Source organism: Myotis lucifugus, unplaced genomic scaffold, assembly GCF_000147115.1.
Source record: "Myotis lucifugus unplaced genomic scaffold, Myoluc2.0 scaffold_890, whole genome shotgun sequence".
In the NCBI taxonomy this organism is placed as follows: domain Eukaryota; kingdom Metazoa; phylum Chordata; class Mammalia; order Chiroptera; family Vespertilionidae; genus Myotis; species Myotis lucifugus.
In genome coordinates, this window is record NW_005871938.1 from 55450 (window position 1) to 66011 (window position 10562).

Below are 10562 nucleotides of genomic sequence, written 5' to 3' on the forward strand. Positions count from 1 at the left end.
CATTATGCAATGAAAACAGTGATATAAACCCATAGGCATTTTCTGACTAGGTTATATAGTTTATTTTAACTGTAATATTAATCAGCATAATTTCAACAGTTGAAAGTCCTTTAAACATGAGTTTGAAAGTCTGAAGCAAGACAAGCACATATCACTGCTATTACTTAACATTGTTCGGAATATTCCAACCAACACTTTTAGAAAGAGAAAGGATTAGAGGTATAAAACATGTCAATGTTGTCTTTACTTTGTAAAATGAACTTTATCTAGAAAAACACTTAATAATTCACTAAGATATCTAGTTATCTAAATGCTGAAAATTTAATGGTTTTCATATAAAAATGACACAATTATTTTATTTTGCTTACATTCATGAGAACACAATATGGAAATAGCCAGGAATATACAAGGGGGAAGGATTTAATTTAATTTCACCTTAAATAGATTTTCAAATATATCTGCAAACCAAATAATCAAAGCAATGTGGTCCTGCCACAGTAATTCACAGACAGACTAGTAGAACAGAATAGTGTATATTTACACGTCTATATCTTTCTATGTATCTATGTATGTATCTATCCACATACCTTATTTTTTTTGTTAATCCTCACCTGAGGATATTTTTTCCATTGCTTGTAATAGAGAGAGAAACCTAAGTGAGAGACAAATTAGTTGGTTGCCTCCCAAACACACCCCAACTGAGGGCAGGGATCAAACCTGCTACCCATGTCGGTGCTCGTGATCAGGAATTGAACTCAAGACCCTTTGGAGTGTAGGCCAATGCTCTAAACACTGAGGACAGCAGCCAGGGCTATCTGGGTATCTTTATCTATCTATCTATCTATCTATCTATCTATCTATCTATCTCTTCATTCATACATCCACTCATACATCCATCAACCCTGAAAGCTAAATAGGAGATTCACTTAAACCTGGAGCAAAAGGAAGGAATTTAGGTTTTTCCAAGAACAAATGCAGACACTACTTGGAGAAACAGTGCTCCAAATTATACAACATTTATTCCATGGAGGCCCTCATTCAAATGCAACAGCTAAACTTAGAGAATATAATTTTATTTAAAATTAGTAAGAAAGTCTCATAGAGATGTCACAGTTAAATATACATGTATAAATATTGCCTGCTACATGATGCTGCCCACTCTCACATAAAGAATGACAACTCCTTTCTCACACCAGATGTAGTATAAGAGTCCAGAGGTAGAGTTCTTACAGAGAATGTAGGAATCACAAGCTCATGGTGGCCCCTGACCACCTCTGGCAGACAGAAAATAAGGAAAGCAAAACTTATTTCTTCACAAATACGCAGTCCAATGCAGTGTGCTCCACACAGCTGCCCAATCATCTGCTTGTTTCAAGATCCTTCATTGCTTGGGGCTCCTAGAGGGAGTGGTACTGATGGTGGAGGGCAGTGATGGCGAACCTATGACGTGTGTCAGAGGTGACACGCGAACCCATTTTTTTGGTTGATTTTTCTTTGTTAAATGGCATTTAAATATATAAAATAAATATCAAAACTATAAGTCTTTGTTTTACTATGGTTGCAAATATCAAAAAATTTCTATATGTGACACGGCACCAGAGTTAAGTTAGGGTTTTTCAAAATGCTGACACGCCGAGCTCAAAAGGTTCGCCATCACTGGTGTAGGGGGACCCAATAAAGGCTCAGATATATTTCTTCTCCCAGCAGGAACCTCTCTTCCCAGGTGTGTGGACCTGATATTGAGAGTTCTGTCCCAATTCCCCGCTTGCCAACCCGTCCTACTCTGTATCGAGGAGGAGGAGGGGAAAGGAAGGAAGAAGTAAAGCAATAAACAGGGACAGGAAGAAGAGCCCTGCAGTGTACATAGATGCCAAAGACTTCTGTTGGGAAATTCTCTGTCCCGCCACCTAGGAATGAACAAAGCTCAGTTGGAGTCTGAGTCAGAGGTGCCTCCCACCCCCCCGCCACAGGAAGATGAGCTGGAGCTGCTGGCATCTTCACCGCTACTGCTGGAGTCTGAGGAGCTGCTCTCTGCCTTTCCCCCATGTTCCTTCTTTTCTTCAGAGACCCGTGAGGAATGAGAACAGTCCCCATTTGTCTCTGAAGACGCCATCCCAGGAGCCTGTGGCCCTGCTGTTTAAAATAGCCCGAAGCCTTAGTGCCAAAGCACTAGCTATGCTTTATGGAGATAATGTATCAGATAAGCTTCCTTAAGGAATGAGCTCTATTGCTATTGGCCATGAGTTTAATGTTACTAAATAAACAATATATATTAACTAAGATGTCTTTATTTATTTCTTTTGTGATTTATCACTATGCTTTAATTATGTTCAATTTGTAACAATGAAATTATGGGTCGCCACAACATGAGGAACTGTATTAAAGGGCCGCAGCATTAGGAAGGTTGAGACCACTGGTCTAAAGTTTATTTCTACCTCAATTGCTGGCCCCTACCCAGCCTGGCCCTGGTCCGGGCTTGGGCAGGAGGCAACCAACTGATGTGTTTCTCTCACATCGATTATTTCTGTCTTTCCCTCTCTCCCCACTCTCTCTAAACATCAATGGGAAAATATCCTCGGGTGAGGATTAAAAAAACAAACAAAGATGGGTAACCTGTTCAGAAGGTCAAATCTTCAAAGTGCTTGCAAGCTGCTCCTCCTATGGGGTCGGGACTGAATGTTCTTGAGCATCTTCAGGAAGGCCTGCGGGAAGGTGCCTCCACATTCTGGAAGGTGTTCTGGACTCTGCCGAACAGGATGAAGTATTTCTTCTCCAGACAGATGAACCCCAAGTGGTTCTCATCGAACAGGATGAAGACTCCAGGGAAGCGCCAGGGGTGGCCTGAGCCTCATGGGGTAACAGTGTCCACGCCATAGCAACACATCCTGCAGGTTCGGGGGTAGTTCTGGTTTCTTGAGCCCACGCCCACAGGCAGAACAAACGGGACAGGCTGCTCCTCCGAAGCTGCAGCCCCGGACTCCCGGACGCTGGGCTGGGCAGGGCTCTGCCAGCCATGGCCCCCGCTTTCCTCAGTCCCGTCTTCTTGCTCCCGGATCACCTGCTCGTCAATCTCCAGGACCACGCGGTAGAGCTTGTTGAAGTTGCAGAAGATCTTGCCATCTCCCAGCTGGATGCGGCGCATGAGGTGGATCTCTAACGTCTGGGTGAAGTCTCCCGTGATCTTCGTGACCCTGGCATACTTCCCATGGAAGCTGAGCATGGCAATCATTAGGCCGAAGCGATGGTATTTGCCTTGGAAGAGACCTGGCCTGATGAGGTCGTCCGGGTGGCTGGGCGGGAGGTAGAGGCGGCGGTAGGTCAAGCAGTCATACTGCAGTCTGTCCTTCTGCACCAGCACCCGCCCCCAGTCCTCCCTAAGCCGCGCTGGCAAATCCTTAAGGTGGTCTGTCTTGTTTCACCGGGTGCTGAACCTGTTCTTCCGAATCTGAATGTGGCGGCTGAGGGGCCTGCTGTGGCGGCCTTCCATGCACTCCACCGTGGCTGATTTCCTCTCTGTCAGGCGAATTCTGAACGAGGGCTTGAATTGCATTTGGCCATCCACATGGGTGTTAAGGCAAGGCCCGTACGTCCAACCAGTAATGCGTAAGCCATCCACCACGACATTCAGCAGTGTTCTATAGCCCTCAGTATCTAGCTGCCACAATCCCAAAATGCCTCTGTATGGGTGGAAGAGCTTCGCATAGACTTCTCGATAAGACGTACCTATCGTCTCCAGATTCTGCAAGTTTTCACGAAGGCCAAACTCCTCGCGGCAGCGCCGTCTCCAGATGCTGTCCGTGTGCAGGATGTGGTGGAATTTGGTGCAGGCCAGGGCCAGGCTGGGCAGATCGGTGCCGGGGAGCGAGCCGAAGATCTCCACCAGCACCTCCACCGGCAGGTCCTGCAGAGAGCAGTGCGGGGGCGGCGGGGGCGGCCTGGGGCTCGCGATTCCTCCACTCCCAGCACAGCACCGCGCTGCCGCGTCCGCCTCGAGGGGTTTTTCTGCAGGGGCCGGCTTGCCCTGGGGCGCTGCCTTCTCAGCTGGGCCCTGGCACTCCTGACGACACCGCTTGCCTTCTGCTGTAGCCGTCTCAGCTGGGCGCTGGCGCTTCTGAGGACACCGCTTGCCCTCGGCCTTTGCTGTCCCCGAAGTAAGACCATTTCAGTTTTGTCATTTTTGCTTTCAGAGATATTTCAGGCTTATTTGCTCTCAGACCCACTTGTTCTTCTTTCTGGAGGCCCAGGGTATTCGTAGATCCCCCGCCCATCGCCTGCAGTTTGGGGTTTGAGCAGCACCTGTGGGCTTTGGAGCTGAACCCCTACCCCAGATGTTTGCTGCACAGTTGGAGACCTCAGCACTACAGTGGAAACAAGTGGGGTTCCCTGAACCAGCCACTATGAGAGAAGCTGAAGTCTGCATGCCTGCAGCCCCCACACCAGAACACCCCAAAGATGAGCCGAGGCCCTGCACTAAGAACGCTCAGGTGCTTGGAGGCACTATTGCCCCTCCCCCATGTCTCATCTTTGAGGCTACACCCAAGCAGAACTCCTCTATTTCCATTCAAGGGCCCAGCACCACTGCCAGGAAGGGCTGCCTTTAGTGGGGTGTTTGTCCTGGCTCCACCCAGACGCTCCACCTCTGTAGTGGGCACAGTGAGAAGAGCCTTGCCATCAGGGCCCCTCATTAACTGTCCAGGACTTGGTTGGACAGAAAACCATCGCCCATCAACTGGGTCCTTTTCCTCCCTTTCGGCTTCCACTCCCCTCAGGTCTAACAGGCAAATGCTGGCCTAAAACTCAGCCTCCTCCAGAAGCAGCCTGTGACCACCTTCTTCCCAGTCGGGACCATGTTTGATCCTCCTACACAGGCAGTAGAACTCTAGCCCTGACCTCTGCCACCTGGAAGCAAACTGGGTGCCCATTGATACAAAAGCCCACTCCCAGCCCTGCCCTGCAGTTTTCCCCAACCATGCATGGGATGAGGCTGTTGTCCAATCCCTGTGGTCAGAGGCCTTAAGACAATAGACAAGAGGCTCAGGGTGCTTCCCTTTGTTATTCCTGTGATGCTGTCACAAATGTGTGATTCTGGGCGCCCCTGGGACTCCCAGATGCCTGTGTGAGTGAAACTGTAACTGAGTGGGGTGTGGGGAGCATGGGCAGGACAGGGCCTGCAGCCCCTGTGGAGGGCTTTGTCCTGCATGAACTTTGGCTGGCTTCCTGCTCTGCAACAAGATCATGGCTCTTCATGAAGGTGGGCAAGAACTTCCCCCCTGTTGTGGGTCAAGGCCTTAAAGTGCAGGACCTGGAGCAGCTGATGTAGAACACATGAGTTCAGAGCACGGGGTACAGGGTGGGGTAGTCCCCCAGACAGTCCCTGCTCCTCCCTGTGCTCTGTGAGAGCACGTGCCTCCCAGCAATCTCTCTCTGCTCTCCTTCCTGCTTCTCAGATCCGCAGACTCTTTTCCACCCCAGAGCCTTTGTCTGGTTCCTTGTCATATTCAGGTCTTCCCCTCGCCAATTGTAAATTCCAAACTTCACCTGATTTATCTTTCATATCACCTTGTTTATTCTCTTCACAACTGTTATCACCATCTGCAATTATTCATATATTTGTTACTTTAATATTTACTGACTGTTGTCTGTCTCCCCTTTTTGACTGAACTCCATGAGGACAGGCAACTACATCTGGGTTATTCCCCATTATGGACCCAGGGTCTGGAAGAGCCGACATCAGGTAAATGCCCCCAAAACAAGTGTTGAGTGAGTCAGTGCCTTCTGTGAGCCAAGCCCTCTTCTAAATGCAGCAAGACCAACATTTCATAGACCCCATATGGGCACCCAGTTACAACTCACCTAGAGGCAACCACTAACGGGGAGAAGTGGCTTCACAAGCTCCTCTTGGTGGCTGAGTGTGTGTGTTGGGGGGAGGCTCATGGCCTGAGGGTTTGTACAGAAGAGCCTCCCGCCAGCATCACCCCTAGAGTTCTGACTGCACAGCCAAACCCCCAACCCGGAGGCTAGTCAGGAATGGTGAGCAGGTTGCAACTCCAGTTGGTGCAGCTGCTGCCAGGAGGACCATGTTGGGAAAGATTCTGCAGCTGTGATTGGGCTTCTTGGGAAAGAGTGCATGGATTGATTAGCCATGTCTGCACCAGGCAAGGGAAGGGAGAGAGTCATGCCTGCCATGGGTTTGCCATCTCTGCCGTGGGTGATGATTCCCCTTTCCTGGAGGAAAAAAGGCCCTGTCCTTGACCTTTATTCCCTGCCTTCCTAGAGCTGCTGGCCAGAACTGCATGATGGACAGGGTTCTGGATTTGGCCTTCGGTACCTGAATCCTCAGCCATGTGATCTTCACACCCCTCTGCTAAATTTCCAGGTATTGCTGGTAACTTCTAAAAGGGATGGGTTTCAATAGGCCTTTCATAATCCTGGGAGTGCCTTGTTAATGGAGAATTTAGAGATGCCCTTGCCAGGTGGTAAATGAGAGTCATTCATTCATTCATGCCACCCCTCATTTATGAACCTCCTTTATTCCAGGAACTGTGCTAAGCCCTGGAGATAGGGACATGAAGAGGAACCATTCTTGCCCTGTGGTGGACTCTCAGGGAGTATTATATTGTTAAATAATCATTTAATTGCTTAGTCCATGTCTCTAAGGTCACAGTCTGGAGGGGAAGTCAGAAAAGTGAGCAGGATGTTATACTGCAGAGTCTGATGGGCCACAGAGGAGGGGCCCCTCCACTACCTCTCGCTGGTCTGAGAGGGCTTCCTGCAGGAGGGGGTGTCCTTGCTGAGACCTAAAATGTTAAATGGGGTGAGCCTTGGAATGGGGTGGGAGGAAAACAGAAATGAGCAGCAGCTCAGGGAAATTCCTGAGAAGAGACCCAGTGGCCACAGGGATCTGCAGATTTCTCAGTGTGACTAGATCATGGTTCAGAAAGGTCAGTGATAAGGGGATGGATGGAGTGGTGATCAGGAAAAAGGTCATGAACACCTTGCCTGACATGTTAAGCTTGCTTCTCAAAGTTAGTCTGGATTCTATAACCAAGACTCTTCTTGGACAGCACTTCTTTCCAACAGAGACAGGTAGGTAGATAGATAGATAAATAGATAGATAGATAGATAGATAGATAGATAGATAGATAGATAGATAGAAGATATATATTGAGAGAGAGGGAGATAGAATAATATTGGTATGAGATGAGATTCTGGCTTACCCATCAACAATATATAAAATTGTGTTTTACCACATCTTCCTGCTCACTGGTGTTACTGTGTGTTTTCTGTTTTAACTCTTATGCATTTTCCAGGAGCAATAAAGTTTGTTTTGGTTGCTATTTCTTTTTCCTAGAGAAGCTGAACTTCTTCCTGTTTGCATATTGGTCCCATTGGATTTTCCTTTTTGTGACTATCTTTTCTCCTTCTTTACTGGTCTCAAAAGCAAAACCGGATCCAGGTCTCCAAGAGAATGTGGGCTCCCATTCAGTCTGTCTGGTTCTAAATCCTACAGCTTTCACCGTGCTAAAGTTGGTGCCTTACAGTGCGGGGGTTCTTGTCCCAGCATCAAGGAGGGTTCAGGAATCTGGAGAAGGCTGTGCGTAAATTTTAAATAAGAGTCCAGAGACAAAATATAATTTTGAAAGACATTTGGAGGTCAGAGGAGCTTAGCTAAAGGAGCTAAGATCCAAGATCTAAATTCTCAGGTCTCCTTGTCCCAGGACCCCATGCTTTTTATTAACACAGTTTATCCTGAGGCCAGGCAGAGACATACACTTCAAAGCGTCAGGGTTTCAGTACAGAGTCCATCATCAGAAAGGAGGAATTAGCCTACGGCTGTTTAGGTGTTTGGCCAGTAGGAGGCAATGCCATATAGATTAAGATGCCTTTAGCTGTCTGGCAGCCAAGCAATAATCACTTTTCAAGGGATTATCCATCCATCCATCCATCCATCCATCCACCTACTCACTCATCTATTCATTCATCTGCCATATTTCCACAATCAATTCATTCATCTATATGCCAGTATTTCCTTCCATCCACTCCTTCATCCACATGTCCATGTTTCCTTCTATGGAATTCATCTGTCAATAATCCCTTTTCAGTCATTCCCAGATGCAGTCCTGCTGTCATGCTGGAATTGGTCTCCATTACATCTGTCTCCCTCAAAAGTCCTTTCAGCAATTCTCTGAGATATATTATTATCCTCTGTTTACAGATGGGGCAGCTGAGGCTTACAGAGGTAGCCAGGTGACAAGAGGGTCTTCAAACCAGTCTGTCTGCTTTTAAGCACCAAGTCATTGGGGGCTGTGTGCCCTCTGCTGGTCACCATCCCAACTTGCAGGTGTTTCCTCTTGCTAGTGAATCCTGGGAAAGGAAGCTCTCCTGATGGATCCTGGGGATGGCCTCAGGCTTGTGAAGTAAGTGGTCTGGTGCTCTGAGCTTCATCTGAAATTCTTTTATTCTTGGCTCATGGGGCACCTTTTCTCTCACATCCCTCCATTCTCTACAATCCAAAAGTACCTGTTCTTTGTCTCTTGCACCCTGGGTCTTGTGTGGGCTTATCCTTGGCAGGACCCTGGGCATCCTGCTGGCTGGAGGGGAGGGGCAGTGAAACGGGTGGTCCATCTGGTGGTAGATGGGAGGGTGGACTTTCCAGGGCTAAGGATTGCAAGCCACCATCTGCTTTGCAGTGAGCCCTGTGCACATAAATACACCACGATGGAGAAAGAGGATCACTTCGGGACTGATCTCTCTGCTGATGAGCTCCTCCAGAGGCACAGCACCCCCAGTTTGCACCTGCCCAGGACTCACTGCCCAAGCATTCAGCCCCTGTGTGAGTGGGGTCGGCAGTGGGAGCTGTGGGGGAGTTTGACTTTGTTCCTGCCTTGAAGTTGGGGAATAAAATGGAGTGGGGCCTTGAAGGTGACACCAGGCCTCATCCTCTACCTCTCCTCACACTGTCAGTTCCAGAAGAGGCATTGCAGTGGCAGCATGGGTGGGCACCCATCCCTCTGTGCCCACAACTATGTGGAGTCCCTGTATCAGAACTTATGGTAAGAACTTATGGTCCCTTCTGTGTGGTAAGAAAGACATTCTCGTTCAGCTCTTAAGAGTTCATATTGGACCCAGATCTTTCATTGGGGGTCTGGCTCCATCTCATAGAGAAGTGGTCTTTGAATCCATGCTGCTCAATCCATCCATCCATCCATCTATCCATCAATCTATCCATCCATCCACCTACTCACTTATCTATTCATTCATCTGCCATATTTCCACAAACAATTCATTCATCTATATGCCAGTATTTCCTCCATCCACTCCTTCATCCACATGTCCATGTTTCCTTCTATGGAATTCATCTGTCTATATCTGCGGTCAGCCAGCCAGTCACTTCTCTTCCTGTTTCTATATCCACCTGTTCCTGCATTTCCCACCATTCCTTCATCCATATTTCTGTATTTATATCCATTCATCCTTCCTTCCATCCATCTCTCCTCTTATTTTCCAGTACATCTGTCCACCTACCTATTAAGCCAGCCCTCTATTCATTCATTAAAGCCTGAGGCCCCTGTTTGTTGGTTGAACTTAAGCCCAGGAGTGTGTGAGATGGAAATTTTGATGCTCATGTTTTGGGAGAGACTTTGGAACTAATGATTTCCAAGCAGCCTCCCCCTTCCCAGCTCAAATCATGAGGGACTCCATGTGTCAGCACCACCTTTTTCTCTGTGAACAAACATGTTGTGGGCACCTCCATATTCACTTCCAACAGAATCTGCACTTTCAAGGTCACTGTCAATCCTGGGACATTCCCAGCCCTGGGTTCTGAACCCCCATCTCTCCTTGTTACCTGTTATTTGCACCTGGGGCTCAGAGAAGAGAAACAAACAGGGGTCAGCAATGTGGGTGTTTGCATGTGGAAAAGAGGTGTCCAGACTTTCCAGCATCTCCTTGGGGACAATGAAGGTAAGGGGTATGGTCTTGCATGAAGCAGTTTAGGACCTCTTCTCTCTTTTCCCAACACTCCCTCTTGCACAACCAGGAGAGTAACTTCACTTCTGGGTGTCCTAATGTTTGAGAGGAGATAATCACCAAAGAGGTGGCTATTTGGGTTCTGGAATCAGGCTCAAATCTCAGCCCTGTCATGTGGAGCAGCTGCAACCCTCATACACTGCTGATGGGAAAACTGCTTTCTTATTGCATACCACTGCCATATAACACAGCAGTTCCACCCTACAAAGCTGTTAAAAAATATAAAACAAAAACCAGAAAACATTGCTGTTGCTCCTTAATCTGAGTTGAGTGACTTTGGGAAATGAACTTGAGCTTCATGTTGTTCATCTCTTAAGTGGGATGTGGCAATGGAACCTTTGAAAAGGCAGGTGGGGGGAGTCAGTGGGAACATGCCTGCAAAGCCCTTGGCAGGAAGCCTGGCACCTGGAAATGCCTGTCTGACATGGGGACTCTTTTTTACAAGCTTCCCAAGGCCTAGCATTCATCACTCACTCTGAACATGAACATTGCCTGAGCATCTTGCAGAAGTGAACAAACCCAGTCCCTCTCCA

At 47.9% G+C, this 10562-nt stretch overlaps 1 pseudogene; it reads right to left on the reverse strand.

Moving 5' to 3' along the window:
• Nucleotides 1-2633: 2633 nt before the first annotated feature.
• On the reverse strand, nucleotides 2634-6344 carry LOC102429378 (annotated as a pseudogene).
• Nucleotides 6345-10562: the final 4218 nt, after the last annotated feature.